We start from the raw sequence: 8,266 nt of genomic DNA, 5'->3' as shown, positions 1-8,266 counted from the left end.
GGTAAGAGATCCTCAAACCCTTGTGATTTATGAGATTTCATGAACCCTAGGTTGATGTTTGTATGAAATTGTGTATATTAGAGTGTTGGATGATTTTGGGTACACCTTGGGAACTTGCAATTAGCTTGAGAAGCTTTTGGGTGAGCCTTGGAGTGGAGATTCACAAGTGAAGAGCTTAGTTTTGACTTCCAAGAGGTACGATTTTAGTTTCATTTAAATACCGTATAATGTAGTATGAAATCCTAAGCAAGATACCTCTAGGATTAGGCTTTTTTTAAATTACATATTTGGTTGGAATTGATATATGTAGTTGAGATGTTGTTGTAATTGATGATTTGGATGAGAATTGTGTGATTATGTATAGTGATGTGTTGTTTATATATATATATATATATATATATATATATATATATATATATATTGAATTGATGAATATTGGGTCGGAGGTCCTGAATTTTAGGCCGAACGCTAGAAAAAAGGTAAGAATGGTAAGTGGTGTTTGAATTATGTGATGATGCATGAGATTGAATGAGAATTTCAGTATTGAATGTGTGAAAATTGGAATGATTGATGGAATAGTGAAAAATGAGATTTTGAGGTGTTAAATTAATGAATTTAAGTTGAAATGTGTATATGAAGTAGGTTTGAGTTTTAGTTGAGTGTGAATAAGTGAATAGAGATAGATTGAGGTAAATTTGTTGAGTGAAAATGATTTTGGCTTGTAAACTTTTGGAAAAGTTGGTAAATACTGTTTTTGGTTAAAACTAATTTTTGACCAACTTCGGCGGGCCGCATCTCAGTCTTTTGAGTGAAAATTTTTATAAAACTAGATTTTTATGAAAATTCATTTATCGATATTTCCAACGGTTCAAGAATGGTTGAAAAATGAATTTTGTGAAAAAGATATGAAGGTTTGAAATTTGGGCTAAAAACTGATTTTTTATAATATATCAGCTTTTTCAAGTTCTGATAAGGCCTGTGCTCGTGTACACGGAAGTTGGTCTCTGTCAACACCCATGCGTATGCGAACACGGGCTACGTATGCGAGTTTTTCAAAATGACGCTCATCCGTACGGGACGCAAGTCATGCATACGAGAGTAAGTCCCACTACCCAAACCTTTCGCGTACGCGAAGGTGGTCTGCCTACGCGATTTTGTCAAGATTACACTCATGAGTACGCGAGTATGTGCATGCGTACGCGGCCACCTTGTTTTTCTGAAAAGTGAATTTTTAAGCTTTTAACCATTCTTCGAGCCTTCTAAACCTTTATAAACCCCGATAAGAGTATAGATCTAGTGTAATTAAGGATAGAAGAGTTAGAAATGAGAATTAAAGAGATGAGTTGATGAATTGGAAAGAGAAGAACAAAGTATGAAGTGAGGTATGAAGAGAATGAATGTGATAATTGATTATAATGATGAATGATGATGATGAATGAGACTAATTAAGGTTGAATATGAATTAAGAAGAGATTGAAGAGGAGATTATTAATGAGATTGGTAATGAAATTGATGTTGAGCATGATTCTGATTGTGATATACCTGCCTGGGTAGATGCAGTGGCATCGATCCACTTGCTTCGGGTTTGGTTTGAGTCTCTTAGGGTAGATGTAGTGGTTCGCCCCCACTTAATTGCTCCCGGTCGAGAATGATATGAGATTTGAGAAATTATCTGAGTTCCAGATTTTCTTGGGTAGATCTAGTGGGTCGGCTCCACTTGCTCCAGGTTGAGATCTGAGCGTCTGTTGACCCTTCAATGCAAGTTGTGACCGGGCACTTAAACTCCCAGGATTTTCCTAATGAGATGAGGTTTTGATTGATGAATGATTATATATATGAATAGACTCTTGGGGATGCGTGCTTAGGGACTGTCTAAAGTTTGCTACCGGACATGTCGGGTTGGCTTGATAACTGACAGATGAGACTCATCGGTCATAGGAGAGGCATACATCATTTTCATATGTTTGATTTGTATAGGATTGCTTAATTGTAATGGTTTGCCTAATTGTATATATTACATGATTAAATGCTACTTGCCTTACTTGAATATACTTGTGTATTCCTTGTTTGTATTGTTTGTGTTTGCTTATCTGAGAGGTCCCTCATACTGGTGTCGGTTGATGCAGAGGGCTAGTTCTGGTTCCGTTTTCTGTTGAAGAGTTGAGAAAGGCTGAGAATTGTTGACTTAGACTTAGAATTCCCTTATGATAGTTGCCAAGTTATGGATTAGAGAGAACTTAAGATGGATATAATGATTCATGGAGAATTAATATTGTTTAGTGAGTTCGTGTTGCCTTATGCAGTATCTATTTGGAACTTTTACCGTACTGGAATCCCATGGGTCGGAGATTCTCATTCCGTATATATCTTCTATTTTTCAGATACAGGTCCTGGTGCTCAGCAGTGAGCTGTGATTCATTTGAGAGATGGCAAAATTTATTGGACTTCTATTTTTCTTTTGTTTAGATTCTCTCCACAATATTTTGAAAAACTTATATGTATGTATTTATTCATTTTGAGAACTTGTCTATAGAGTCCTTTATGTATACTTTGGGAGAGATAGGAAAATACTATTGTCAAATTGATTCTTATTTCTGTAACCTTAGCCAACCTAAACTTCGCAGATCGCGACTAGTGGCTATTTACTTATGCTTACATATATATCTCCTGTCTTTATTTTGTTCTTCCTTAACGTTTTACTTTATATCTCTTTCCGAACACGCTTTATCTTTCATTTCATCAATACGTGAGTGTTCCCGATTTGCGATTTTATTTTACGCTTTTCCAGACTTCTCGTTTAATAATTCCATTCAATTATATATATGTATTATAAATCCACCTTGAGAGTCGTACCACCTTATTATCACTGACTTATGACTCGAGCATAAGGATTCAAATATTAGGGTGTTATATTATGGTATCAGAGCAGTTCGTCCTCGTGAGCTTGAGGGATGGACTACTTATGCTGCAATGCATACTCTGAATTTGTGCATATACTATTTAGGATATCTGATTGATATGTTTAGCATGAAGTTCATGAGTATACTTTTGTGAAATTAAAGTACTTAACTTGAGATGTTGGAACTGATCACCTTGATATCACTTGTTTTGTGTGGATAGGACCCGAAATGGCAACTCTTGGACGAGGTCGAGGATGGAGAGGAAATGAGAAACTCGCTTTGTCTGGTAATCAGGCCGAATTCTAGGTGGCAATGACCAACCTTGTCAACACAATGCAAGCTTGTACGACAGCTACTAACCAAGCAATGGAGAGAATGAATGGAAATGGTAACGGATCTGGAGGAAACTCAGCTGAAGGAGGTCTGATGATATTGGCAAACTTTCTGAAGGTTAATCCCCCTATTTTCAGAGGGTCGACTAATCCGACGAAAGCTAACAACTAGTTTAGAGCAATAGAGAGAGCACTGCAAGCGCAGCACGTACCTAAGGGTCAATTGGTGGAGCTTGCTGCTTATCAGCTGGCTAGAGAAGCTCATCATTAGTGGCAAGGGACTTACCATCTTCTGTAGCAAGTAAATGGAAATGAGGTAATCACTTGGGAGGTTTTCAGAGAAGAATTCTATAAGGAGTACTTCCCGAATTTGGTGAGACAAGCTAAGGAGTTGGAACTACTTCAATTGAGGCAAGGATCTATGACTGTAGCTGCGTATACGAGTAAGTTCTAGGAGTTGTGCCGTTTCTCAAGAGTTTGTCAGGGTGCTTCTGAAGGTTATGAGGAGTGAAAGTGTATGAAGTATCAGGATGGTTTAAGAGACGACATCATGCGAGCTGTAGCGCCTCTTGAGGTTAAGGTTTTGTGGAGTTGGTGAACAGGAGTCGCGTGGTGGAGGATTGTTCTAGGAAGAATGTGAATGCAAGTACTGGCCGTGGTAATTACCACAACCAAAGAGGATGTGCAAGATCCTTTGCGGTCGAAACTTCAAGCGAGGAGGATATACTTAGCAACCTCAACGTGGTTGATGCGTGAGTATCATTTGTATCTTTTCTATGTGATTTATATAGTTTTTCTGTTGATTTGTTAGAGAATTTTAGTGGATTAACCCCCATTGGATACTACTTTGAGTTTTGTGACTTTTGATTGATTTCAGATACTCTAGTAAAGAATTGGTAAAAACGGCATTAAGAAGAAAAAGAGAACCATGAATACGCATCACTGGAACAAAAAAGGGGATCGTGCGTATGCATGCGTTGTGCGTACGCATGCGTTGTGTATGCATGACCACAAGAGCTTAATTGGATCAATTATTATTGAGTGAATATGTATATATATACTTTTTATATTATAAATATATACATAAGAATTTAATGAATAAATTTGTTATTATTTTTGTTCAAAAATATAAAAAATTATGGTACAGTATTATTGTATAATAATAATAATAATAATAATAATAATAATAATAATTTTATTTTACTTTTTTTTGGACGCACAACTGTTATGTCTGACGAAAAAAAAATCTTGGAAATTGATTTGCGTATTAATTTTTTTGAGACTAAAATGTCTGCTTTTAAAATTATTGGAAACTGATATGGGTAATTACTCTGCTGAAAAATAAATTTGAAACTGATTTGTCTGCCGGAATAAAATTTTAAAGATATTTTTGTGTATTAATTTTTTTTAAGGACAAAAATATACTTTTTAAAATCTTTGAAAAATAATTTAAGTAATTACTCTAAAAAAAACATGAAAGACCTAACATAATGTTTTATATTCTTTCTGTATTTCTGTATTTTCTCTTTTTGTATGTGAGTAAGGACCATATATAAGTATAATCCCTTCCTCCATCTTCATGCAATTTATTTTTATACTTCTATTTTAAGATAGCTGTCGTTTTGACTTTCTTAATTCATGAAAAAACTAATATATTTAGAAATAAAATAAATTTAGATATATTAATATATATATATATATATATATATATATATATATATATATATATATATATATAGAAAAGTCAAAGTAATAATTATTTTAAAATAAATCAAATAATAATATTAGTTGAGTCTAACCATATAATTTAACCAATTAAATTGTCCCCTCCCACGCCATCCCACTGACATACATTTACATAAAATTAATTGATTGATAGATATTGTTATGATAGTTTAATTTTGATACTTTAATTATGTAAAAAAAGAGCTTTGACTTAATCAATTAATTAATCATCATATTAAAATTTTATTTGATTTAATAATAAGTAAATTAAATCCGACCAAATTAAAATTAAATTTTTACTAAAAATGAAAATAGTATATATAAAATATAAAAAAAAATTAAAAACGAAATTATTGAAACACATACATCATGATGCATTATTTTCTATTTATGTTTCTTAGTTGCATCGCCCACTGCCATGTCATCTCACATCATGTGTTGTAGTTAGTGCACGGTTTTCCCACCAATGCAAAATAAATTGGTACATATGCTTGGTCAATTTTACTTTGGTTTCAACTCTGATTTGATTCGCAAATCCACCTTTCATCAGAATCAATATCTGATCAGCTTTTTGAATTCCTGGCACTACTGTAGTTTTTGTGTTGTCAGAAATCTAAATTATTCAAAGTCTTGCATTGTATTAATTACCTCACTATGTGTCATGGCCAATTAATGTCAAGGGTTGATTTTTCATTTGTCACCATAACTAACAAAAGACTCAAAAAAAAAAAAAAAAAAAAAGAAAAGAAACAAAGCATGCGTTAGAAAGAAATGTTAGAAACAGACGAGGAGAGTTTTTGTTATTGCATTGATATGAAAGTAGTGCTAGAAGCTTCAAGAGTCCCTATCAGATTAGAAAGATGTTGCTTATATACAAGTTAGAGACACTCTTCACATACTGTATGTAACTAGCTAACTTCTATATATTTTACCTAACTAACTACAACTATATGTATAGGCCGGTAATATTCCCCCTTAAGTTGACAATTTTGGCAACAAAACGACAACTTAGAACAACTCAGTATTACATGTCTATACAGAAATAAAAAATATAGAGAAATTGTAAGAAGAAATCAAAGAAGAGTGTCACACAATCCCCGTTAAGTAGATATCTAGCAATCCGAGCTTATTGAAGCCTGTCTTGAAAGGTCCAGGAGCTAATGGCTTTGTCAGAATATATGCGTTTTGATCTTTTGTTGAAATTGGCAGTAGCTTGATGAGGCCGGAGCTAGATTTTTCTCTTACAACATGGCAATCGACCTCGATTCATTCATGGAAGTCGGAATTAGCAGCAATGTAACGAGCGAATTCATTGTCACAATAGATGGGAATAGGTTGGAAAAGAGGCATTTGTAGGTCAGCAAGAAGATAGGAAAGCTACTGGGCTTCGCACATTGCTAGTGCAAGGGCATGATATTCGGGCTCTTCCATGATATGAGTGATGTGCCTAGATAAAATCAATAACCTGGAGTTTCAAATTTGAAAGTCATGAAAATACCCAGGTGAATTTGCTGTGATCATCAACAATTGTTAAAAAGTATTTGCATCTTTTAGAAGATGAGATGTTGGGAGGATCCTAAATAATATATATTGAATCAAAGATTGAAATGGATTTTGAAGTGCTTATTGGAAAAGGTTTTCTATCTCTTATGCTTAGCAAAGTGACACGAGTCACAGGGAGTATTAACAACATTTTTATTGAATTGAAATTGCTAAATTGAAGGATACAATTCAGATGTAAAAAGCAACTTATTAAAGGGTATATGGCCAAGCCTAAAGTACCAAAGTGTAGTGGCATCGGTCATTCAAGATGAGACTATATGCGTTGCAATGTGCAAAGCTTTTTCATCTAGGTTCGAAGGGAGCCTTTTCTTTAGTTCATACAAGCCTTCATTGAGTTCAACTGCTTCAATCTTCCTCATTGTATGGAAGTTTTGAATCTCACAACTAAACTTGTTAAAGGTGAATTGACAATTAATTGATTCAATGAGAGCTGAAACTGATATGAGATTAAGAGCAAATTCGGATAAATTATAAGACATTAGAAAGAGTTAGACTATTAGAAAATTTGACAACACCAGATATTGATGCAGTGAGAAATACTTTTATTAGGCAATTTAACCCGAATTAGTTTAATGTAGACATATGAATGAAATGCATGAAGACTAAAGGTGACATGCACTGTTGCACCTGTATCTATGATCTAGAATGCAGAATTTTGTGGTGAAAAAAATTGACATTATCATTAAGGTGCCTTCATTTGTGAGTTTTGTATCTGTGTCATGAGCAATGTGCAGTGGTTGATATTGTGCAAGTTAGTCGCTTCATGATGTTGCAAGAGAGCTAGTAAATTACGATATGCTTGGATCATCTTTCTCCTTATACAACTCAATGCAAGAGAGGGTGCAAACACACGAAGGGATTGGACTGAAGCTTTGTAGTTCTTCCCATATGCGTTTCAATTTGGTGAAGTAAGAAGTGATTGAGACATTGCCCTGTCCTGTGGAGAAGAGCTCTTCATCAGGTTCTGTAAAGATCCATCAATGAACGCCAGCTTATTATTCAATTTTAATGCTAGCCACATCAATCTTGACCAAGAATTATAATTCTTGTTATCCAAGACCAGTGAAATTAAGGAAGTACCTGGATGTTCGCCCCGGTGTAAGAAGAACGGGATTGAAGGATCCATAATCGGATTCATGGAGGCAAATTCTGAATCAGATGCGCAGCAAAATGATCAATGCATAGATCGTCTTCTTCTCTAGAACTCATGATCGGAACTCATCATCTTGTGCATGGAATCAGATGGCAAAGATAATGACATTGTCATCAGCTCTATTATGTGAGTTGAAAAGAAGAGAAGAAAGAAATAGGTGAGAAGATGAGATCAGGGGAAGAAGAAATAAGAGATTAAAGAGCATTGCAATGTGAAAAGAAGCAAAATTCTTCTTTTGGTTTGAAATCAACAAAATTGGTTAGAGGTTACAAGTGATACAAGTGGAGCATGATGAAATTTTAACAAAATTTAAGAACATTATAGAACTTAAACTTGGTCTAGAATCAAGTATAATGCAAATGGTTCTTATCAAATTAGAAGACTCATGAAACTACTTACAAGTTGTCCAACTTACATGGTCAAAGTTCTAGTCAAAATTTGCTATTTGAAGATAGGGTAGAATAGTTGCAATCTTTGACTTAGTCAAAGAATGAGTTATTATATAAGTTGATATTTATCTAACTTGTTATACAACTTGATAAAGATGAATGTAAATGAAGATTCTAGTACACACACTTGTGCATAACTTGATC

At 34.2% G+C, this 8,266-nt stretch overlaps 1 long non-coding RNA gene across 2 annotated transcripts; it reads right to left on the bottom strand.

Moving 5' to 3' along the window:
* Positions 1–5,731: 5,731 nt before the first annotated feature.
* On the bottom strand, positions 5,732–8,042 carry LOC112720706 (uncharacterized). Of its 2 annotated transcripts, XR_011867493.1 has the most exons (3): positions 7,601–8,042; positions 6,740–7,484; positions 5,732–6,422 (listed from the first exon to the last, which is right to left on the bottom strand). It is a non-coding gene; the product is annotated as an uncharacterized lncRNA (long non-coding RNA). The 2 variants fall into 2 exon arrangements; XR_003812233.2 differs by having other exon boundaries at positions 5,732–7,484.
* Positions 8,043–8,266: the final 224 nt, after the last annotated feature.

This window comes from Arachis hypogaea, chromosome 11, assembly GCF_003086295.3.
Source record: "Arachis hypogaea cultivar Tifrunner chromosome 11, arahy.Tifrunner.gnm2.J5K5, whole genome shotgun sequence".
NCBI classification, from domain to species: domain Eukaryota; kingdom Viridiplantae; phylum Streptophyta; class Magnoliopsida; order Fabales; family Fabaceae; genus Arachis; species Arachis hypogaea.
This window is presented reverse-complemented; position numbering and strand designations above follow the sequence as displayed.